We start from the raw sequence: 26,008 nt of genomic DNA, 5'->3' as shown, positions 1-26,008 counted from the left end.
GATTCTGAGAACCAACACCATGCCCTCAGCCACGTGAACGTCCCTGTAGTGTGTTGCAGTGCACTCCTTAAAGTGTCAATGACAGGCCACCTTGCAAGAGCTGCTCTCTGACAGGCATCCACATGAGACACTGGGACTTATTATTAGCAAACGCTAACGCTCCGGGTTCCTTCAGTGAATTTAAAGTGCATGTAAGTGGTGCAGCATGGCTAAATAGTAGAGCAGTGTCACAGAGCTTTTTTTCTTTTCTTCAAGCCATGTTGGACAGCTGTGCAACATGTCTAAAAACATTGACAAAGACAATAGACCTTGCATAGGCAAAACCTATTGGATTTGCCAATGCTTGTTTTATTGTTTGCAGTCCCAATTGATATTTTAGTTGTAGTAGTGTGATACTTAGGTATTGGGCCCCCATGAGAATGTTCAATTTGTTTGTTCAAGAAGCTCAGGCACTCTTTATATAACCTGTAGAATTGGACGTGATGCTGTTCACTGCTACATTCACATGTACTTTGAATGAGTTCTTAGGAATTAATACCTCTCCTAAATTCTTCAGATTTTTAGTGTGTATTGGTGTTAGTTGTATTAAATTTGGCTAGGTAAAAAATATACAATTTTTAGATGTGCTAGCAGTCAGAAGTACCCCTCCTTTCATTCAGACAAAGGAATGTTCACTGAGCCTATGCAAGATGGGATTCATGTATTTTGAAATAGTGGTATAGTTTACACATTCCTTCAGGTGAATACACGTTTGGATATAATCTGCATATACACGAAGATACAGTTATATATTACTTGCTTTAAGGGGAAAACATATGTTTCGAAAATCAACTTGGAGTCATCTTATTTTGTTGGTCGTGGTATTGGAGGAACAAACTATGATCATTTGAGTAACCTTAACACTTACTGTCTCAAAGTTGTTCTAAAAGCTTCTGTGGTGTCAACAGTATCATATGCCACAGAGAAATAGGGCGGTATCAGAGTTGTATCAGTCTAAGGAATAATTTGTTAGGATTGTTTTTGCTATCTGTGGGTGGCCTGGACCTTTCTTAACAGTATGGAAGTGTTAGAACATGATCCTGTAACAGTTTGTTTGCTTCTTTTACTACCATGTTGATAATGCACATAATGTTAGATATAGTTCGATTGTTGGGTCTCTGAAGTTTGCTCTGGTTTTTAGGAGGAAGTATGTTATAGGTACCTGTGTCATTAGAGTGGCGGTTGATTTCAGTTGTAGGGATTCATTCAATGTTTCTTCCATGTGTGGTACTAGTGTTTGCATACATGTTTGATATTTCATGTTTCATTTTAATGATTTCAATGTCTTGTTGAGTTTTTCTTTGGCACAAATTTGAAAGCTATTATGGTAGGCAAGGATTAAATATTGATGAATTGTACGAACTGTTGTATGAAAATACCGGTTTCATTCTGTGTGCTGTGATGTATCAGGTCAATATTTTGTCTCCTTCACTTTGATTTGAATGTTTGCCTCTTGGCTGTGTATGACTTTCCATTGTTTATAATCTTCTCATCAGGATATTGCTCATAAGAAATTAATTTCACCTGTAGGCTAATTCTATGCCAGTCATGTACATATCTCTCTTTTTTGTGTTGTGAGGTGAATATTAAACAATTTGTACTCTATTGTTTTGTTCTACTTCTATTTGGTTGTGGAAATGTTTTTAGTACTATAGTAAGGACTATAGTAAGCACTATCTTGTTTGGGTTCCTGGCAGTTTTTGGGGTCTTTTACATTTTGGAAAGGATTGTTGATGCCCTGCTTGATTATTTTTTGCTTTTGTGTTCAGTGGATATTTTAAAAATCATTAGGATGAGCAAACAACTTTACCCCCTATATTGCTAACCGTTCACTCACAGAATATTTATTATCATTGCAATTATAACTTATGCAATGGGGAATCTAATTGGTCAACCAGATCAATATGAGACCTGAAGTGTGAACATTTCTTTGGAGGATGGAGTAATATTTAGCTTGGGGCAGTGTCTGGCAGCACATTGTATATTGGTTGGCACGGCTGTAATCTTGAGTATACTTTATTGGATCTTATGACAAATGTGTCATTCAGCTGGGTGCTTGATTTTTTATTGTTTAGTCGCTGTACACCTTTAAGTCCCTGGTCATGTGATCTTTGGTAAATTATGACATAAATTACATATTTGTGCCTGTGACTATGGCAACCAGATAGCAAGTGAGATTACTGGCATACACAAGCATTGAAACAATTTTTGGCACTGGGGCAAGGACAGTTATTAATTAATCATTGATGTCTAAGTGAGTCAAATATCGTCATTAAATCATATAACTGTTATAAAAAAAAGGATATGAAGTGCATTGTTCAGGGAAATTAACATGACTGCCAGCAAATTGTGTGAGATAAAATCACATTGCACAATTAAAGATAGGCACCAGGCTGGAAATTTAGAAGCCAAGGGCAGCAGACGGAATAATTAATTTACATTTGACGACAACAAGGAAAAGGTAGGAAGACTGAAAGTAGAGGTTGTGAGAGAACTCCTTTCTATCAATCAATCAGACAGATTTGTATAGCGCGCTACTCACCCGTTAGGGTCTCAAGGCGCTGGGACGGTGGGGGGGGGGAGCCGCTACTACTCGAAGAGCCAGGTCTTGAGCTGTTTCATGAAGGAGAGGTGGTCCTGGGTCAGTCGTTGGTTCTAGTTCTAGTTCTAGTTCTAGTCTTATCTCCCACCGCCTTCCTCTGGTAGGAACCCTGATCACCCTTTTGGGAGTCCCTCCCAGATATCTGCTTGTGTACCTAGGCGCTGACACAGCTGTCTTCCTCCTCAGCAAGCTACCTGGGGCCAGAGAGCTCTCTATCGACAAAATGTTGGCGCAGCTCTGTAAAACAAAGACTGAACATGTGCTCTCTAGAAGTCAGATTGTGCAGGCCCTTCTAATCATTCACTTCACTGCCATTTACCCAACCATACAGTGTCTTGCAAACATTATCCACACAATCCATCTATGTCTGCTGGGGCACGTCTTCCTATATCTTTCCGGTGTGAACCCATATTTCCTAGGCAGGGCCTCCTTCATGAGGGGTACTTCAGCCTGAACCCTTGCCCTAGGGCTAACAGGGCACTCCTCTTCATTGGGAATCTGTCTACAGATGCTGCTCCCCCAATTTTACTAAGGGACTCTATGCATCTCTAATGAAACCTCTAGACCTCAAACCAGTTGTCTAAGTCATCTCCCACAACAAAGTTAGGCACCAGGTAATTTTAGATGTGGCCTCTCCTCTCTCCAGTCGACACCGGGGTATTGCTGCCACCATTGCTGCTGGATTCTGAAGTTTTCCTGACTTTATCTCCACCTTCTTCAGGCCCAACTTGTGCCAACAGACGATTCTTTTTAGCCATGTCCCTTTCTGCCTCAACTTTATCTATGGCTAACTCTCTCTCTGCCTCAGCTTTCTCCTTGGTCTATACGCTCTCTGCCTTAGCCCTCCTCTCCTCTCCTCTCCTCTCTTCTCCTTCTAACTTCATGTTTGCTAGCTGATGTTTGAGCTCCCTCTCTGCCTTTCTGTCCTCCAGCTTCTCTAGGGACAGACCCAGGCAGAAACACTGCTTCCTGCCCCATCCTGGTCTTCATCCGGGGGGGTGAATTATGCTCCTCCTGCCACTCAGGACTCCGGTTTGGGTCTTCCTCCTTATCATCCTCAAAGTGTACACGATCCTCTTCATCAGCCTCCTCTGGGGTGGACTGCCACCTCAGAACTTCCTCATAGGCTCTGAGGGCTACTTGGTAGCCCAACTTGTTGGGTTCTTGCATGGATTCAGCCCCCTTTGCTTGCAGAGCCTCGGTGTCTCTGCCGTAGTTGAGGGTGTTGATGTTGAGCAGCTCCATCTTCATTGTACAAAAAAATATGAAAGGGTACTTACATTTAGAAAAATGGACAACTAAGAAGAATTAAAAGAGAGGCCAACTATGGTGTCAATATGGAAGTTTTGTGTTACAAAAATCACTGTGTGGTACTGCACAAACACAAGTACAGGATCCCACCACTGAACACCAATGACAGAAATTGGGTTATAGGTTGAATGGGGTGTTCAAGCAACAGCCACAATCTCTGTCAAGGTGAACCACAAAAGTCACTAAATGAGCCTGTGCTTAGCCCCCTGGTAGGTTGGAACAAAAGCAGTCAGGCTTAACTTACAGGCAATGTGTAAAGTACATATATAACACACAAACAGTAATAAAGTGAAAACACAACAGAAGGAAAATACCACACCTATTTAGAAAAAATAGAATACATTTAATAAATTAATTGACAGCAAAAAAACAAAACTTTAATCTGTTGAACCAAAGTTATGATTTTTTTTAAAAGTTTAAGGTCAAAACTCGGGCTTATAGGATCAACTGTGGGCATCTAGTTGCGCGAGACCGAGTCAAAGTCCCAAAAATATGGCAAACCACAATGGAGTACACATCAGATAAACAAGTGGATTCGGCACAATTGCACTTACCTTTGGACTAGAATTTCTGAAGAAAAAATCTCTGAGAAGGTAGAAGTTCAGTGGGGTAAGGCTGCAGGCGGTGTCCAATTAGGAGACGTCTTAGTTGGGGAGCCACATGATGAAGTCACAGCGAAGATTTCTATGTTCTGACTTAGTCTCTTTTTTTGAAAGTTGAAAATCTCCAGCGGGATGAAGCTGAAGGCTGTAGCCAATGAGAGTTCCACGAGTCTGGCTACCCCTTTGGTGATAGGCCATTGAACAGGATTTGCTGCTGGGGAGAAGAACGTAGCAAGAGCTCCTATGAAGTCATGCCGTCCAGTGATGCACCTTGGGTGGATAGATGAGCAGGTTGGTCCAGGTCTCCTCTTTATGCTCAGAGCAGTTTTTAAGTCCCAGGTTTTGTATTTTGGCTGTCTGGCCACCTTTACCAACACCTTTCAAGGGTCCAGAATTAGAGGGGCATGTGCCAGCTCAAGATGGTTGAAGCTTTTTCTGTCCCTGGGACTCTGATCAGGAGCACAGCCAACTAGCCCTTGGAGTCACTCTGGTAGTCCTGGGTGCAAGAAATGGATCAGGGCTCAAACAACAGGGCTGGTCTTTAAGGCTTGAAGGCAGGCTTCAGGAAGCAAAGCAGTCCCTCCAGGTGCAGCAAACAGTCTTCACAAGTACACAGCAGCAAGCAGTCCTCTGAGAGTCCTTCTGCAGATCCAGAAAGTGAACTGAAGAGTAGGTCTGAAGGATCTATTTTTATAACGGATACCTTCTTTGAAGCAGGAGAAGTTTCGGGATAATTCCTGTTTAAGTGCTTAAAGTTTTCTGCTCCCATGCATTAGTTCCAAGCTGGATACATGATCAATTGAGGGGTGACAAGTACTTTGTGGGAAGGCAGTGCACATCCTATTCAGTTGCAAGTGGGCCTAGCCCAGCTATATCCCCCATCCTGCCAGTGATGGCCTTTCTAGGCACTCCTAATCCATCTATTGTGTGGATGTGTGGGAGGAATTAACAAAGTCTCACTGCCTACTACACGCAGTCACGTGACCCAGGAGCAGGATGAAGGCACCAACTAGGGCAGGAAAATACCAACTTTCTAAAACGGGCATTTACAAAATCATAACTTAAAATCCTAATTTACCATTAAAAAGGGTTTTAAATTTCAATGTCTCAGACAACAAACATTAAATATTACCTATTCCGAACGAAAAGTTAACACTTATTACATTAATAAGGCAACCCAATTTGACCATATGGGAGAGGTAAGCCTTGAAGTAGTGAAAAATAAATTTAGGAGTATTTTACTGCCAGGACATGTAAAGCTTGAAATTACATGAACAATCTTTTAATTACAATAGACTCTGCCGTTTGGGCTAACTAGGGCCTACCTTAGGGGTGACAAATGTAATAAAAGAAGGGTTTAATGCTTGGTAAGGGGTTTATTTGGCCAAGTCAAACAAGCAGTTTAAAACTGAATTCAATCTGCCTGGTACATAATTTAAGGGGCTACTCAAGTGGGGGGCACAATAAGTGCTCCAGGCCCACTTGTAAAACACACAATATGATGGACGGAATGTTGCACAACGGCAAAACATTCACCCCCAGTCACAGATCCGGGTTTAATCCATCGTTATTTTGCTCACCAAGCCACTCCAGTTTAGACATGGCCATATGCAAATCAGTCTTGACCCTGTGCCTCATGGGAACAGTCCAGCCCGAAACGCCAAGCTATGTCTTTCCTGGACCGGAATCAAGCATCCTAGGACCGGTTTCTGGCTATCAGCCGTCTTCAGCCAGGATAGCTTGACTCCTGTGGATTAGTGAGCAAGGGACCCACGTCTGGGCATACCCTTCCCACATAGGGTGAACAGCAAAACACACAAGATGATGGACGGAATGTTGCACAATGGCAAAACATTCACCCCCAGTCACAGATCTGGGTTTAATCCGTCGTTATTTTGCTCACCAAGCCGCCAAGCCATGTCTTTCCTGGACCGGAATCAAGCATCCTAGGACCGGTTTCTGGCTATCAGCCGTCTTCAGCCAGGATAGATTGACTCCAGTGGATTAGTGAGCAAGGGACCCATTTCTGGGCATACCCTTCCCACATACGGTGAACAGCAAAACACACAAGATGATGGACGGAATGTTGCACAATGGCAAAACATTCACCCCCAGTCACAGATCTGGGTTTAATCCATTGTTATTTTGCTTACCAAGCCACCCCAGTTTAGACATGGCCATATGCAAATCAGTCTTGACCCTGTGCCTCATGGGAACAGTCCAGCCCGAATTGCCAAGCCATGTCTTTCCTGGACCGGAATCAAGCATCCTAGGACCGGTTTCTGGCTATCAGCCGTCTTCAGCCAGGATAGCTTGACTCCAGTGGCTTAGTGAGCAAGGGACCCACGTCTGGGCATACCCTTCCCACATAGGGTGAACAGCAAAACACACAAGATGATGGACGGAATGTTGCACAATGGCAAAACATTCACCCCCAGTCACAGATCTGGGTTTAATCCATCGTTATTTTGCTCACCAAGCCACCCCAGTTTAGAGCCATGTCTTTCCTGGACCGGAATCAAGCATCCTAGTATTGTAGCATTTAATTTACAGGCCTTGGGTACATGATATACCACTGTTCTAAAGACTTATAAGTAAATATGCCAATCAGGTGTAAGCCAGTTTTACCACGTTGTAGGGAGTGACCACAAGCACTTTAGGACTGGTGAGCAATGTAAAGTGAAAAGAGCCCTAGGGTCAACAAAAAAGAATTCAGCAAAATAAGAGGTTGAAGGCAAGCAGTTTGGGGGAAGACCACCCTATGTCTGAACATCACACTCTGGTATGTATTGCTAAAATATAAACACAGTACATATATTTTTCAAGTGAGTCTATATATGTGAATTGTCATTTGCTATCAATAAATTGAATTATTGTTTTTACACTAACTTTGGGAAAGTTGCTATTTTATGCCCTCGTCATAAGGTTTGCAAAATGTCCTGGTTTAAATTTGCCTGAGCGGGCTTCTGGGCATTTGAGATAACTACACCATTGTGATAATTGTCACTCTGATCAAACTCAGACAGATGAACACAGACTTTCATGCACGATCTTCTTTTGCGGATTCTTTCTATGCACAATGGTAACACTTACTCTGTAACTTTACCTTTTGCAGTTTATATTGTTGAAAAACTCCATTTGTTGTATAGTTTCTGTGAATGCGGAGCTGGCTTTTTCCTTGCAGATGTCACTTTTTTTGCAGGCCGAAGTAGGGCTTGAGTGCACAAAGTAGTAGTACCGACCGGTCTCTCCGTGATTTATTTGCTGTGTTTCTTTTCGTTTTGTCTTCAGCTCATACTCTGTAGAATGAAGAATCCATATAGCTTCTTTCATATGCACATTGCACCTCTGAATTCTGTTTTATTTCTTGGCATTGAGACAAAAGGGTCTGTGGAGTAGCATGACTTGCAGTTTAATAAAATCCAACCGTTTAAGGTTCACGAAGGATAGAAGTGTGTTCCCAAGGGAGGGGAAGAGGCGTGATTTCCAGAGAGTTCGTAAAACTTGCCACGCTGATGTTACAATCATTATAACCAGATAGAGAGTTATAGGTACTTTCTGAACTGGAGGCGTGATCCTAGCAGTCAAAGATTAGCAGGGAGGTGGAGTGAGAAATTAGGTGCTTTGAGCATAACATGTAGCTGCTTCTCGTTATCTTTCATCTGCTACCTTTAGAATTGTTTAGCTTGCCCAAAGGTTATTTGTTTTTTTTCCTTACGGATGGCTTGTAGGTAATCAGGGCACTTTAGGACATGATTTTGGTAATTGATTGGCTGCCAGGACAATATTACATGCCTCTTTTGGCGCAATGACATTTGGATGCTCACTTCCTTTATTGACTGGATGAGGGCAGTTTAATACCAGCAGGGGGTGAACAACCTTTACAACGAAACTTTTACAACGCACTACCATTACAACGCGGTCATTACAACACAAACCATTACAACGCATTGCGCTGGGGGGTGCTCTAGGATAGGGAATAAGTTTAATTTTCTATCCAACACCTTCCCTAGTGTCCACGGGGACTGGAGTTGGAATAGAAAATTAAACTTATCACTATCCAGCACCTCTAAGCGATATGCGTTGTAAAGGTTTGCGATGTAAAAACCGCGTTGTAAAGGCAGGCGTTGTAATAGCCTGCGTTGTAACGTCATACATCCCCAGCAGGGTGATGGTGCCATGCGTGGCCACCGAGAATGGCCTTTTCTTATAAGCAGCACAGCTGGCTAGTTGCAGAGGCACAAATATGCCAAAATCTATGCAACTATTATCAAATTAGATGGACATTTTGAGTTTTCTCCAGGGTGTAGTAAACATTGTTGTTGTTTTCTTCATCAGGCTTATGTTTGCACCACTCTGGTCTCAGTATTGAAAAGAAAAAAAAGAGGGGGAAGGTGGGGGTTTGGACGGGGCTGCCAGCTTTTAAGTGACTGTGTGATTACAACTCCCCCAAACTGGCAGAGTTGAGGTGTCAGCAGTATATGGTGAACAAAAATGAACTTTACGGCTCCATTTAGGGAGATGATGCCTTCATCTCTAGCTGCAGATGTCCTCAATTTGCATACTGATGAGGCGGAGTCTGTTCTTTAACAATGATCACTACCCTCTCCCTATGCAAATTGACCAAAATAGAGGCTTGAATTGAACTCTGGGATTCCTCTGATTTTACAGGGGACATTTGTAAAGTGTAGATCTACTAAGTGAACCTCCTCAGGCAAACACTTTCACGGATGCCAAGAGGAGGAAGTTTAAGATTAGTGTTCTGTAACCACTGTTGCAGCGCCATGCTCTGTCTGTCCGAGGCAATGTTATACCTTAAGAAAGGGAAACCGATTTTAGGTAAGAGTAATACCAAAGTTAAACTGTTCTCGGCACAGTGCGGACAATTGTTCTGAGTTCAACAAAGGATAACAGATAGTTCTTATTTTTTTTAAATTTTAAACAAGAGTTTGATTTTCTAGTTGTGTGCATCTGAACTTCTTTACACAGTAATACTCCAAAGTACAAGTGCCTAATTGTCATATTTTAATAGACACGCCTTCTGTTGAGTTCTTTGCATCATCCTATTTCCCTATTGCATTATTTTATGGTCCCTAAAGCAGGAAATATTTATCTGAAAATTCGGTTTAATGCCACCCACAAATCAAGGTCGATCTTTACTGAGAGACGTGTTGTAATTGCAAATGGTAAATTCGTTTCCTGAAAGGTAATCATTTTAGAGAACAATGTCAGACATTTAAGTGAATACAAATGTCTTCTTTAACTTAGCATGTTTGAGGAAATAGTATTGACCTATAATTGAATAACATTGTAGGTACTTCATAAGGTTAGCAACCACAAGGGGCAGCAGCTTTTTCCTCCACCCACTTCACTACCTCCACCCACTCCACTACCTCCACCACCTCCACCCACTCCATTACCTCCACCCCATTCACTACCTCCACCCACTCCACTACCTCCAACTGCTCTCCTACCTCCACCCCTCCACTACCCCACCCGCTCCACTACCTCTACCACCTCCACCCGCTCTACTACCTCCACTACCTCCATCTGCCCCACTACCTCTACCTACTCCACTACCTCTCCACTCCTTCGACAATGGTCCACTGTTAGTGGAGGGTATAGTAAGGTTTCCCTGTGGTAGTAAATCTTGGAGAGGCGAGGGTGTGGTCAGCAGTGTAAGTGGGACACTTGTTTCAGTCCCGGACTTTTGAGTGATAAACGAATGCATTATGGGTGTTGTAGTCTGGTTTTTCTTCCCATTGGCCTAATTGGACTAACACATCTGAAATCAATGATTTGCAAGTAATAACTTTAACTTCAGGGCTCGAAGCAGTGTCTGTAAGAACCTGGAGTCAAGCAGTCACCCTACTGGTGGTGGCCAAAGATTCTCACATCTGTCCAGGCAGGGCTGTGTAATACTGCATCCAATAAGCTGCACAGGGGTGTAGCGTGTTCGATAAGATTGGCAGGTGTAAGCTTCATGTTTGCCAGCAATCACCCTGGTTAAAATACATTATAGGAGAAGCAGGACGCAGTTAGGAAGAGGGAGATAAAGAAGCAGTAGGAAGGGAGAGGAGTGCGGATTGAGAGGGGTACTCAAAACTCAACATTTTGTAAAATAACCATTTTTAAGACCCTTTTTTACAGGGACTAGTATGTGTGTGTGTATGTTTTTTGTCTGCATGTGTCTATAAAAATACCAAGGGAAATCTGACAAGCACTTCACTATACCCAATTTAAAGCACTTGTACCCAACTATATACTACAGAATACATTCAATAGGGGGTTGTAATACCCCAACCCCTCACCCATCAAAACCTACGCCTTTGAAGGTTCATGCATTTTTCTTTCCCTTACACAGGGGAATGAAAGTGGAAAGGTATAGAGAGAATGTCGAGGGTACTTGACTGTGAGCTGGGATTAGAACAAAATAATCTAACCAGGTCTAAATCTTCTACAGACTGTGCCCAGGGGGGAAGACTTACTGCACAGGTACATGTTTCTTTGAGCAATGGAAGTTACGCAATTAATATTTTCATGCTTGTAAGCAAAGTGTATAATGGTAAAACATGGAACTTTACATGCCAGTCACATTGTGGATTACATGCACGACAGTGGATGCTGTCATGGCAATAGTGATGTATGCGTTACTGGGAAATGTGCATACTGGCACGGCAATGGCGATTGGGGCAGTATGTACTAATGTATGCTTTATACATTAAGGCAATGTGAGAGCTGGCTTAGGAATATACATACTGGGGAAGTGTGGCTACTGGTATAAGAATGAGTGCTTTTCACACCGCGCACTGTGGACTCGTGTTGGATAAATCTAGTGTCTGATCCATGAGCATAAAAATCAGCAGTGGATGTTAATAGGTAACTTTACCTAGCCCAGCATCAAGAGCAGCAACTTTGACACAATGAGCAGTCCCCTGCCTGCAGCCTATTAGGACAATGAGCAGAACTGTACTTGGGGTGACTCAGTGACCACACCTGTTGAGTGCGAGTCTGACATAATCAATCAGAGCACCTGGAAAGCTGGAACATTGGACATGACATCTTTAACAGAACCCTTTCATACTTGAGCAGCACCCTTCTGTACTTGGCAGCTCCCTGAAGAATATATTGCAATTACCTTTACATATGATGGTGACAGGCTACCATCAGTTAACCTGATTTCTAGTGGTTTTAAGTTACTGGTTACTCCTCTGGTAATTACACGATCTAAACTTTAGTTTTTTGGTAACTGTGGCACTACAGGCAGGGACAAACCAGATACAAATGAGCTTTGTCATGAATGAATCTGAATTGGTAGGTCATGTGTGCCTGTCAGGAATGTATGACGCAACATTTACAACGCATGCCTTTACAACGCGGTTCTTACATTGCAGCATCCATTACTACGCATAATTTTACATCGCATGCCATCACAAAGCATTTTTAGAAACTACATTTACAACGTATTCCATTACATCACATTAAACCTTTACAACGCATACCTTTACAACGTATACCATTACATTGCATTTAAGGTAAGTGTTGGATAGTGTAGGGGTAAAAATTACTATTCCTACTCCAGTGAGTGCAATAGTAGGGTAAGTGTTGGATAGTGTAGGGCTAAAAATTACTATTCCCACTCCAGTGAGTGCAACAGTAGGGCAAGTGTGGGGCTAAAAATTACTATTCCCACTCCAGTGAGTGCAACAGTAGGGCAAGTGTTGGATAGTGTAGGGGCAAAAATTACTATTCCCACTCCAGTGAGTGCAACAGTAGGGCAAGTGTTGGATAGTGTAGGGGTAAAAATTACTATTCCCACTCCAGTGAGTGCAACAGTAGGGTAAGTGTTGGATAGTGCAAGGGTAAAAACTATACGTTGTAATAGTATGTGTTGTAATGGTATGCGTAGTAGTGACATGCGATGTAATGTCTGCGTTGTAATGGCATGTGATGTAAGGGATGTTGCGTTGTAATGACTGCGTTGTAAAGGTAGTGTGATGTAATGACTGCATTGTAAAGGTTGATTCTCACCTCTCAGTAACCCTAAATTGGACGGTATGCCAAGACACATGTGCCAGAGCTCCGTGGCCGGGTGGGCCATAAGAGTCAAGCTGTCCCTCAGGGGAGGATGAATACAAGTATATCATGCATGGAGTTGTTTGTGTTTACAATCGGAGTACATGTGACCTAGCAGTTTGGGCAGGACTCAGAGCCTTGAGACCTTCAAGGGTGAGTACCCATGCTTTACAAACCCTTGATTGATTGATAGACTCTACCTCATGAGGCGTGGCCAAGACTGGTTTTCCATCGGTGGATCCTGGTCAGTGATGGCTCAGTGACTAAAAGAGCAATGGACTGGAATGCTGCTTGGAACCATCACTAGTTGCTGGCCTGTAAGTATTCTTCTAAGGAGGTGCTTTGTCAAAGCACATGATTTACTACATGTGGCTGCCTTTTGGTATGAGGTTTTATATGAAGTTACACTTACATTCCATCAGGCATGCTTTATCAGAGAACCAGTGCTCTCTACTGTGCCACCAATATTTGCCTCTTGTGCCTTTGGTGTTTTGTGTCAGGCACACAACTTTCCTTTAGGAGCAATCTTCATTGCTACTACGGTAAAATGTTGCTCTGTGGCAGCCCGAGGTAATAGAAAAATATATCAACTTTCCTTCAGAAATTCCTGTTAATTCAGTTTTTAAAAAGTGAGAATAACATTCCCAGTTTACATTTGGTTCTCATAACGTACTTTGGATGAGAAAGTGGGGATAGCACCCCACAAACTACTCCAGATAAAGTGGTCTTATTTTCAGCACTGATTTTGGTTGCAATTTCCACCATTGATGCCTTTTTCATACTGTAAGAAATTGGATCACTGGTTGAGGGGGGTGTACTCCTACTCAAGCAGCAACCATAATTCGTTTGTTTGCTTTAGGACAATGTGCACTTTACAATTGCTAAAAGTGCTTGTGCTTTCTCCTTTAAACATGGTAAAATCTGCTTACACTCAATCGCCACAGTTAATTTGCCTGTAAGATGCTAGCATAGTGGTTCCACATGTACCCAGGGCCTGTAAACTAAAAGCTACTATTTAGCTTGCAGCACTTATTGTGACACCCAAACTGGTAAAGCAAAAGGGGCCCCCTTGTAAAATGGATAATACCCTAACAAGGAAACAACTTATTTGGAAAGCAATTGTGCACTGGCCATAGTGCTGAAAATAAACTGTGTAGCAGTTAAACCATAGATATATAGACGATTCAGGCAAACAAGGCTGATATATTACAAAAATATATATTTTTAATTTCATTTCTTTTTTTATTTTCATCTAATACATTATTTCACGTATTATTAAAAACATACATACATATAATCAATGATTCTGTCAAGAGACTTGTATGTTCTCAATCTTTCCCTCTATACATGGAAACCACAGGTTGTTGCAATGTATGATATGCCTAAGAAATATAAATACCTTCAGTTATTACACAAAAGCAGTCCCAATAGATGTAATGCAGTATATCCTAGTGATATCCTGTTGGACACCAAACCTATATCAATTTTCACTAAACGAAAAATGGATTGATCACAGATGTTAATTTTTAGGTGTCATATTTGCGCAGATTTTGAGAAGACACTGTTTACAGTTGTTTAATATCACCAACGCGTTTCAGCTGAAGACTTCCTCAGGGTTTTCATACCAGTGGTTTACTAAAATGAGAAAAAAAGAAAAAATATTTTTTCTATTACAGATCTATGGTGCAACTTACAGCTTACAATAATAACATATGGTGGTCTCACTCCAGACCCTCCTCCTCCCTTATTTATGTGGTCCTCACGGTTCAAAGATTCCCACTCCGCTATCACATGCATCTTCATATATATTCACATATTGATGTGAAGGTTGTGAACATATAACAAACAGTGGCCCCGAGGTGGAGGGACCGTCCGCAGGGGCAGCGGCGGTCCCTCCGGTGGAATTAGGATGTCACCGCCACCCTGGCGGTCACAACCCGTATATTTAACATTGAGGCGGGTGCTGCTTTAAGCAGCACCTGCCGCAATGTTAAATATGCATGTTGCGCATTTGCATGCACAAAGCGGCAGGCACCGCGCGGTGCCTGCCGCATTATGCATGCAAATGCAGGGGGGTACCATAGGTACCCCCATGTGCACACTCACCCCCCCTTCACTCGGTGGGCCCCTGCGGGCCCCCAGAAGCAAAGGTCCACATGCTTTTCCACCGCCACCATATTAGAGCTTTTCCGCCACGGTCTTTCCGCCCGCCGATGACCCCCCAGCCATCCTAATGTGGCGGGGGTCTTTTCATGTACCGCAGCGGCAAATCTGCATCCTCCGGGCCGGCGGTGGCTTCCGCCCGCCCGGAGGATGCGGATTCACCGCAATCCTAATCGACCCCAGTGTTATGACACCCCTAAAGTGGAATTTCTTTAATTAAAAACAAGGCCTAAGGTATTCAGTTACTGTTCTTTACCAGTATATTTTGCATTAGGTTGCCTCACCTAAATATCAGTTACCTAATTGACACCCATTGCAAAATTATTGACAGGGTTTCTGTGTGGTCCTCTATTTTATGCAAATGGGTCAAGGCTGATATTAACTGTCTCTTCTTTAACCGCATGCGTGCGGGCGGAATTCCGCTCGCACGCTGACTTTTGCGGATTTGCATGTTACGTGACGAGCTGGGCTCGTCATGAGCGTGCGAGGAGGCTACCTCATGACGAGCCCAGCTCGTCATGAGCGTGGAAGGGGTTAATGGACTGCTCTATATAGCTGGACTTTCATTAACTAAGGCTCTCATTAATAAAGATGTTAGAGGATCAATACCGCAGTTATTTTATACGAATGGGCTCCTAGCATTTCTACTGATACAGCACTCATGCCTCCGTGTTCCCAAACCTAGTACATAACATAGAATTTAGTCTCCTCTTACCAGAGCTATTGGATTCATTTGCTGCATTTAAACATATCAGTTTTCGAGAACAGGACTTTATTTGTATACTTCTGTGTTCACAATCGGACTTTCTCTGAAACGGTAAAGAATGATGTTTAAAAACTAGTACTCAAGATAATATTATCCTAGTTATACTTATAAATAGCTTACCTAAACTATCTTAATGATATTCTTCGATAGTTTATGTTCCAACCTGAGTGTCAGAATAAAATTAGATGAGTTAATGGTTGAAATTTGGAAGATATATGATGAAGCTGTAACGATAAATGAATCCCTGTTACTTTTACAGATTTATTTAATTTTACACTGTCCACCTCTACTATAAGAGAGTATCAAGGTCAGTCATAGAGTACTCACCTTTTATTTTAATACCTGAATTTTGTTGAACCAGGTCCTATTCTTACAATCATTTGTAGATACATGTCTCTGCAATAAAAATTAGATGGACTTCATTAGGTTTAATTCCTCTCCTACAGATTTTGTTCATATCTATTCCTAACATGTCTATATAGCGCTAATATAAGATATACTGACCTCTATATTTAGAAGCAATCTGTATGCTTCGTGTGATAATCTGGATTTCTATATGTCCCCGCTAGCGAAGTATTAAAGGGGAAATCATGGTGTATCCTGGCAGAGACAGAAAGACAAGACCACGCTACTAATGCCGATATGTTCTTAATCCTCTGTTTTTGTAAAAAGTAAATAGAACATGATGTATCCACTTAACCTCAAACGTAACATGCATGTAACTTTTCTATTCATCTAAGGGTCTCATTGTCTATGGAGGTGGTTATGTATAAGGTTTTAGCTGCTCCGAAATACAATTTCAAGCAGACCCACGTATATATGAATGTACTTTCTCATGTGATATGAAAAAACTTCTAAAATTCCCTACTTTAAATTGTAATTCTTAACCAGTAGACAAACACGCAATACTTTTACCTAGCTAGTCGCAGCTTGGGCGGTAGGGTCCTGGTGAATAATTAAACAACTCTAGAGTCATTGGTTTCTATAAAAAGAACACATGTTTGTATTCCTATGTCGACGTGTTATCTCTCAGTCATTTATTTTACTTATACACACCATACTTGTTAAAAAGAGGTTTACTTGCCAAGATTCTTGTTTTCATTTAAGCTAAACATGTGTTCTCTGAAGTTGATTATAACAAGTCCCTCTAGATTTACGACCCCATACTGCATGGCTTGCACTCCAGTAATTTAATAGTTACGTGCCTCAATAGGTGCCGACTTTGGAGCTTACCAAATGTTACTTAGACGTACTGAATTCCTGGGCAAGTCTTAGCTTCTGCTTAGTCTATTTAGTAATTGTTATTCTGGCTAGTCTCTTGGGAGAAATAATATAGAAAGCTTGCTGCCAGTTGATCTCTTACCTCCATTTCTTTTACGAACCCAACCCTACCTCCGGGGACCAGGATGCAAACACGGCCCGGTTTATTTTCGCTCTTAAAAATGGCCTCACGTTACGTGCATACATAGCGTGATGACGTCATTATCACGCGTCCTAATAAATTTCAATATGTAAATAGATCCGCCATATTTGATGTTCCATTTATTATTGCAAACGGTAAGAAGCAGATAGTTGATGAAAAATTTCCTAGCTTACGAGAAGGAAAGTTTCAATTCTATTAAGGACTAGGAGGCGAGGATTATGCATAATCTTCTTCACTTTAATATGCACAGCAAGTTCAAAGAAACAAATAAAACAATGTAAAATTACACATTCCATGAACAATGAGGCAATCTCTATGATAACCAGTCCAGATAGTCCATGTTATAATATCCCGTGACGTCGTTTCCTCTTCCTCTTCGTCACTGGAGGAAGTTAAGCAGACACCACTGTTTCAATCAAACTTTTGGTCATTTCCTGAAATAAAGAAACAACCCCGTTATCCAATTCCTTCAGACTCCACTTATCAGAGTTTGCCAGAACAATAGCAATAAAACACAGCATGACAATCTAAACAATTACATAGGCAGCATATCAAAACAATACTTGCAAGATCATTATAAACCACAAAGAATTTACTTCCGACTAACGATCCGACATCCAGGGTGGGAAGATAATGAAATTAGTCGTCGGGAGGGATAATCCTCGCCTCCTAGTCCTTAATAGAATTGAAACTTTCCTTCTCGTAAGCTAGGAAATTTTTCATTCTATGGCAGGACGGAGGCGAGGATTATGCAAGTTCAAAGCCTACTTACAACAAGCGATGCTGCCGCCGAGATAGGCTTAAAGTAAAACTTCTTGAAGGTCGATTCAGAAGACCAGTCTGCAGCATTCATAATGTCTTCTAACCGACCACCCACCTGGACCGCCTTAGATGCCATGACCCCTCGTGTGGAATGTGCACCAAATCGACTGATATCCACACCCGCTTCAGATATAACCCATCGTACCCACCTGGCTATGGAAGGGGAAGAAACTGCTTTAAAGGGTTTCTGCAAAGCAATGAGCGACTGTCGTTCTCCAGGGGCCCGGAGAACCGACGTCATCTCTTCGTAAGCCTTAATACAGCGCACCACACATAACTTAGGCCGATCAGGAAAAGAAGAATAAGATACCGACCTGGTATTAGTCTTGGTCCTCCTTGAAATAGTAAACGTAACGCCTTCCGGAGTAAACACTCTCGCCATAACATCCAAAGCGCGTACATCCGACACGTGCTTACAGGATATTAGGCAGAGGAGAATGGCTAATTTAGCCGACAACTCCTTGCTAGAAAGATATTGATTATCCTGCCACTCCACCAAAAGACGTAAGACCTGATTAACGTCCCACAAACCTGAATACCGAGGTTCAGGGGGATTGGACAACCGGATACCTCGCATCAGTTTGCAGACCCAGGGATGTTTCCCCGCCGGTCTACCGTCGATCTCACCATGTCCCGCAGAGATGGCCGACCGAAAGGAGTTAACCGTCCGATAAGCCAAACCCTGTCGTGACAATTCCGCCAAGAAATTCAGAATATGTGTAACGCGGGCCCCCATGGGATCCACGTGTCTCTCCAGACACCAACGATGCCATCGTCGCCAGGCCGAACGATACCTCTTGACTGTTCCTGAAGCCCAAGCTTGTTGGATGAGTTGAGCAGCGTCCGACGAAAGCTGGTCGTCTTTCCAACGTCCCCGGAAATCCTCCACGCCATGAGGCGCAGATGGCCCTGAAGAACCAGAGGATGAAGGTCTCCCTGGGGATCCCGGAGTATCAAAGGGAATGAGGGCAGAAGGACCGGGCAATCCCACGACAACTCCAAGAGAGTCGGGAACCAAGTCTGCGCCCTCCAGACCGGAGTGACCAACACTAGTACGCTACCTGCCGACGAACCTGAGCAGCCACCCTGGGTATCAGCATGAAGGGCGGAAAAGCATAAGGGGACTCAGTCGACCACTCCTGAAGAAAAGCATCCACTGCTACTGCTTCCGGGTCCGGCCTCCAGCTGACAAAGCGTGGAAGTTGACGATTCAACCGCGAGGCGAAAAGGTCCAGAGTGCAAGGGCCCCATCTGGCCATCAAAGCCAGGAAGACCACACGGTTGAGTCCCCAATCGCTGGCATCGGAGAAATTCCTGGAATGCCAATCCGCCACCGTGTTCTGCAGGCCCGGAAGATACTCCGCCGTGACCGAAATCTGCCTCTGAAGACAGTAGTACCAGAAATCCTTCGCCAAGTTGGAGAGGGCCCGAGATCGAGGGCCGCCCAGGCGATTGATATATTGCACCGCCGAGATGTTGTCCATCCGCAACAGGATGCAACATGAAATCCTGTCCTTGGTCAGAGACTTCACCGCGAAGGACCCCGCCAGCAGCTCCAGGCAATTTATGTGCAACCGGAGTTCCTCCTCGGACCAACGACCGCCCATGGAGACGGTCCCGCACCGGGCTCCCCAACCCGAGTGGCTGGCATCCGATTCGATCACCAAATCCGGGGCTGATCCAAAGATCGCCCGTCCGTTCCAGGCCATCATATGGTCGATCCACCATTGAAGCTCAGTCCTGGCCTCCTCAGACAGCGGGATGAGTTCCGAATAAGTCAAGCCCCGCTGGAGATGCTGGGCCTTGAACCTCTGAAGGGCCCTGTAATGCAAGGGGCCGGGAAAAATGGCCAGGATCGACGAGGACAGCAGTCCCACTATCCTGGCAAGTTTGCGGAGAGAAATCGGTCCCTCCGGAGGACCTGAGCAAGTTCCTTCCGGATTTTGTTCATCTTCGGCTCTGGGAGACTCAAGGACGCGTCGACCAAATCTATAAGAAAGCCCAGGAAGACCATCCGCTGTGCCGGGCGAAGGTCCGACTTCTGAGCGTTGATCACGAAGCCCAGGTTCTGTAACAAGGCAATAGTCATGGTCACATTGCGAATGAGATGTTCTAGAGATTGATCCAGGATCAGGATATCGTCTAGATAAATGATCATCCTGACCCCTCTCTGACGGAGAACCTCCACCACCGGGCGCAGTTGCTTCGTGAAGCACCACGGAGCGGAGGATAGTCCGAAGGGCAGGGCCCGAAACTCGAAAACCTGCCCCTTCCACTCGAACTGAAGAAAGCGCCTGTGAGGGGAAAAAATAGGGACCGTCAGGTACGCATCCTTCAGGTCGATCCGTACCATCCAATCCCCCGGAACAAGGATATCGCGGAGGAGGTGAATCCCCTCCATCTTGAAGTGGCGGTAAACCAGCCACTCGTTGAATTCGAGATTGATAACAGGCCTGAACCATTTGTCCTTTTTTTCCACTAAAAAGAGGTTGCTGAGAAAGCCATTTGGATGAAGTACTGACTTGCAAACTGCACCTTTCCGTACCAGCTCCGAAACCTCGGAGTCTATTAAAGCTGCCTCCTCTGCAGATCTCTGTAGATCAAAGGCCTGGGACGCCTCAGCTGAACTGGAGTGCCATAAAACTCTATCTGGAAGCCCCTGACTGTCTGCAGCACCCACGGGTCTGAAGTAATCTTTCCCCAATTGTGAGCAAAACGAGACAGCCTCCCCCCCAACTCTAGCGGGGAAGAAAGGGAAATCCTTACCAGAGGGACCTCCAGGGGCGTTCGCGCCACCTCTGTTACTCCGACCTCTGCCTTTTTTTCGGCTCCTCTGCTGGGATAGAAAGTGCCCTGGCGACCGTTGTTCCAGCCGTTATTCCGTCGCTGTTGACCTCTAATGGCGGAGCCTTGCTGCTGGGATTGGCCAGAGGAGCGACCCCTGCCTCGTCCGACCCCGGCAAAAACACGATCTTTTTAATCGAGGCCTGAGCCTTGTCAAGGGCTGAAAATGTCGTGACAAACGTATTCAGCTCCTTGACGAAAGGGTCGCCAAAAAGCTTGCCTTGGGCCACCGAGCCCGCCTCCAACGTAGATAGTTCCCCCAACTTCGGGTCAACCTTAATGAGGAGGGACCGCCGTCTCTCTGCCGCCAGGGCGCAATTCGCATTGACGAGAAGGCATATTGCCCGCTGAGCCCAACCAGCCACTATTTCCGTAGACAGTGGAGTACCCGACTCCTTGGCCCGCTCCGTCAGCTGAATAATCTGCGTCAAGGGCCCCACAACGTCAAGTAGCTTATCCTGACAACTCCTTCATGAATGGTCGATGCCCTTCTTAGGATCGCGCATGTATTTCCCGAAGAAAATACACAACTTGTCGTCGATGTCAGGAGTATGTGCCACATTCCCTTTAAGCGAAGGCCGGGGGCACTCGCTCCGCATTCTAGCCCTGACCTCCCTCTCCAGGGGTTGACGGAGCTTGGAGGCCACATAGTCTGCCACCTTGGCATTGGGAACCACTCAGATGACCGAGGGTGGTAAAGTTGCGTGGGATCGAATATATCCGAGTGTCCCCGTCCCCTTATTGGGATTCCGAGGAGCGAGAACCTGGACGCCTGTGACGGCCCAGATCTTTGTCCTCGTCGGACGAAACATCGCCCTCCGAAACACCCTCCCCGTCTAGGGAAAGACCACCATCGGGGTCCGTATTCGGGGCGACCTCTTCGCCAGTTTGTCCACCTCCCGGCAGGGTACCTGTCTAAGCGTTCGCGCACTCTTAAGGAAGGAGTCCCTCAATTTGTCAAACCCTTCCAGGTGCCCCGCGTGACGCTTAGCCGCCTTCCTACTCTCCCCCTGGGCCGTACTAGGACCTGCCTCTGCCGCACTAGGGCCACCGAACACCCCCGGGATACTCCTATCCAACTCGTCCACCCTATCCTGCAAGGGAGCCAGCACCCTAGAAATGGCCTGTGAAAGAGCAAGGTCCATGGCAGGCGGGAGAGTCTGCGGCCACTCCTCTTCTGCCGCCTGAGTTGCGGAGTAAAAATGGTCTTCAGCCATAATACGTAGGGTGGGAGCACCAAAACGCCCTTGTAATAAATAGGCAGCCCCCTCTCCGGTGCTCAGACAGCACAGACACGAAGCCGTCCAGAAATCCGGCTCAAATCAGCGCGGTAATACACCAATGCCACCAGGTGGCGCTGCAGGGTCAAAGAAGAGCCCGAGAATGCACCTCAACGCGGTGTCAGGGAGAGGGTTGGCCGGGACGCGGGCCGATATCTAAGCGCCCCCCCCCCCGCAGTCCCGAACGCGCGTCTATGTCCGCGAGAGCGCGGGAAGAGCAACTACACGCGGCAAAGGACGCGCCCGTCGGAAGCCTGTCGGCGCGCGTCGGGCGCTTCAAGGACCGTGTAAGAGCAAAATAGAAGCGCTCGGGCACTAGCCTATTGCGCCAAACTTTAGAATACCAGAGCGATCGCTAACACTGCAAGAAGAACCGCCATGCACAACATAACACGTCAGGTAAGGGAAATGAGAAAAAATATGGCACTTAACTGACGAGCAGTGAAAGAAGAGGAAGAGGAAACGACGTCACAGATTATTATAACATGGACTATCTGGACTGATTATCATAGAGATTGCCTCATTGTTCATGGGATGTGTAGTTTTACATTGTTTTATTTGTTTCTTTGAACTTGCTGTGCATAATAAAGTGAAGAAGATTATGCGTAATCCTCGCCTCCGTCCTGCCATAGAATTGCATTAGGACCTGCATTACAGAGATGCGTGGATATTACAAGGTCTTATTATTGGTTTACGGTCTGGTACTAGTAAGGATATTAAATATCTCGCAACCTTTGTATCTGTACGGAATTCCTACTCTATTTAAAATTATCGCGACAATTTGTATATTTGTCCATGTACCTCATGTCTAAAAGTTTAAATTGCATTAATGTTCTAAAACTAATAACCCGACTATCTCACTATATGCCGCTAACTAGATGGTAACAAAGTAATGTACCTGTCTATTATTGAGTGTTAAACTAAGGTTATTTATTGCTGAATAAAAAAACTAAAAAAAAAACTAAATTATTACAATTTACTTGTATTAATGTACCGCCATAAATATCCTGCATCCAGTGCCGGTATGATGTTTTTACCTTTATAATGTCTAAATATGCATGGGGCATCACATTTATATTTAAAGCCCTAACATGCATATATTTTAGGGTAGATTTACTTTCCATAGAATAGAGTTCAGCTATGTTGTATAGATGTGGTTAGCCATATGTATATACATTGAAGGAAAAAGCATTGTAATCCTACTTATTGGCCTGATCCCACGGGATTTCATGGTTAGGCCTTTTGTGGCAGTGCCCAAAATAAAGATCCAGTAAACTTCTCTAATTTTTTGAATGGACTCCATAGATTTCCCTTCTTTTGAAGAGATTCTCTCCAATATGTACCAATGCATTTCTTCTGGTGTATGATTCTTTTCCAGATAATGGCCTACTATGGGTGCTGCAGTTTTTTTCGTCCTGATGGCAGACCTATGCTCCATTAGCCTCACATTTAGTGATCTTCCCGTTTCACCCACATATCCCAATTCGCATGGGCAAATTATCAAATAAATGACATTAGTTGTCTTGCAGTTATTTAGATCAGTCGGCGTTATCACTTGCCCATTAAAGTGGAGCATGGGTTCCACTATTGATCCTTCACAGGATTTGCAGTTCGCACATTTAAAATTGCCTACTGCTGGTTGTAGTCCAGTGATACTCATTTGTTTTTGGGTTCCTGCCGTATTCATGTGGGAATGTACCACATGGTCTTTGATGTTTCTATTCCGTTTGAATGCAAACATAGGTTAAGCAATTTTGTCTCTGTTGGATACATCTGCATTTAAGATCTGCCAGCTAGAATATACTGCTTGCCTTATTCTCTCATTTAACATTGAATGCCGTGTAATGAAAATGAGGGTGGGCTTCTTTTCTGTTTTGGTGTTCTTTAAAAGATGTTGGCAGTCAAAGAACCAATCCCTTTTATAGGAATCTCGAACAATCTTTCTGGGGTAACCCCTAGCTAGGAACTTAATCTTCATATACTCAGCTTTGCTGTCATAATCGCAGATGTTTGTGCAATTGCGCCTAAGTCGCAAAAATTCTCCAAAGGGGATACTGTTTTTTTGGACTGTCGGGTGATAGCTATCGTAGTGTAGGAGGGTATTCCTAGCCGTTCCCACCATAGAAGCCCTTTTAAACATGCCTTAGGCCTAGCATTGCAGCCTGTGTGCAGTTTTAAACTGCTAATCAGGCCTGGCAAAATACAACTTTTGCCAGGTCTGAACCTTCTTTTTTAATACAGAGAAGTCACCCATAGGGTAGGCCCTAAACAGCCCCTAGAGCAGGGTGCAGTGTCTTTAAAAATGTGTATATGTACTTTTAAGTTTTATATGTCCTGATGGGAACTTACTACAGGTAGGAAGCTCAAGTTTGGTCTCAGAGAGTTTGAAATTTAAAATCCTCTTTAATTTTAAGGTCAGATTTTAAGTCAAAATTCTGAAAATTCCATCTCAAGAAATGTTCCTTTTTTGTAATGTCTACTTGGTGCCTGCATCCTGCATCCTGGGTCACTTGACTAGGTGTCGAAGGCGGTTGGCCTTTGTGTATTCCTCTCAGGCAGTAATGCAAAAGGGGACCGGTTGTCGTTTGGATAGGCCATCTAGTCCGGATTGAAGAGGTAGAGCTGTCACCTACCAGACTTGCAGTTCAATGGGGCTGCCTTAGCACACTCACAAAGGACATCATAGTAGACTATTGTCACCCCAGACTTGTCGGAGACAGGGCAGGGGAAGGAAGGAAATAACAGAACCAAATATGAGGGGAGTGTAGATGTTTCTCTCAAGTCAACACTGTCTCCAGGGCTAGATATTGGACTCTCAGACCAACTCTTCAGATCATTTCTGGACCTGTGTAAGACTCAGAAGAAGGACTGCTCTGCTGCTCTGCTTCTGGAAGGACAAGCTCCAGAGTCCTGCCCTGCATCTGCCCAGCTGCCTATACTTAACTGGATGTGCTTGTGTCCTACTGCTGGCCTCTACTGGAGTGAGCCTAATCCCAAAGAGGTGCTCCGCAAGTCCTAGACCCTAGGCTGGCATCAGAATGCATATCTCCTGGCCCAACTGTAGGTTCCCTCAGAACTGATGCAGTGTGATGCAGGACACCTAAACACAGCACCTTGTAGCTCCTTATCAGTGGTGTCATCAGAACTGACACATCTTGCATTTCGATGCAGCACCTCACATAGCAGCACCTTGCTGCTCCTGGTCTACAGCCTCATCGGAACCAATGCAGCATGATGCATCCCAATGTACGATCTCTCACTGCAGCATCTCTAAGCTCCTGATTGGCGGCCTCATTGGAACCAATGCAGCATGACATACTTTGATGCAGCACCTTTTAGCTCCTGATTGGGGGCCTCATTAGAACCGGCACAACTTGGCACAGCAAGACAACGGATCTTGCATTTCAGTTCAAATACAAAGCGGTACATTGACCAGTAGGCTGAACTCAGTCCAGCACCTGGCCCACACTCCATTGTGGCAAGCTTGAACTTGTGGCTTTGTCACTGGCGCGACCAGATAACCCCATTCGGCGCTTTGAGCTTTTGGTGATACCTCTACCTAAAACTTTCAAATTGCATACCTCCAGTTTTACTGATTGGATTTTTGTCAATCTGGTATCATTTTATTTATTAAAATGTACTTTATTTTTCTAAAATGATGTGAAAGTTTTATTGTGTGGTATTTTCAATTCATTACTGTTTGAGGGCAGCATAACTACTTTACACTATGCCTCGAATTTAAGCCTGACTGCTTTTGTGCAAAACTACCAGAGGTTTAAGCATAGGTTAGTTTGGGGTCTTTGTGGTTCACCATGAAAGGTACTGTGGTTGTCCCTTGAAATGGTTTAACAGCCCCTCAACCAATAACCCAATTTCTTACACCCATCAAGAATCGCCTGAGTGTGTATCAGTAAGGACTTAAGACAAAAATTAATGGGCTCCTCAAATAGTAAAAAGGCATCAAAATGAAGGCTCACTGGCCTCGCACACATATATTTTCACTGGGGGTAATCACCTCTAACGAGTGAAGTTGATCTATAATTCGGTAGGCTAGAGGATGAGCAGCGCAAAACAGCAACA

The 26,008-nt window shown here is 44.2% G+C and overlaps 1 protein-coding gene and 1 long non-coding RNA gene across 2 annotated transcripts in view; one reads left to right on the top strand and one right to left on the bottom strand.

The window, feature by feature from the left end:
* Positions 1 to 26,008, top strand: part of LOC144799010 (uncharacterized) — a 449,787-nt gene that overhangs the window by 8,951 nt on the left and 414,828 nt on the right. The window lies entirely within an intron of this gene.
* On the bottom strand, positions 14,144 to 15,715 carry LOC144798964 (uncharacterized). The gene is made up of 3 exons (XR_013603716.1): positions 15,680 to 15,715; positions 15,509 to 15,602; positions 14,144 to 14,265 (listed from the first exon to the last, which is right to left on the bottom strand). It is a non-coding gene; the product is annotated as an uncharacterized LOC144798964 (long non-coding RNA).

This window comes from Lissotriton helveticus, chromosome 12 (assembly GCF_964261635.1).
Source record: "Lissotriton helveticus chromosome 12, aLisHel1.1, whole genome shotgun sequence".
Lineage (NCBI taxonomy): Eukaryota > Metazoa > Chordata > Amphibia > Caudata > Salamandridae > Lissotriton > Lissotriton helveticus.
The sequence above is the reverse complement of the archived record's forward strand: the minus strand, read 5'-3'. Positions and strand labels throughout refer to the sequence as shown.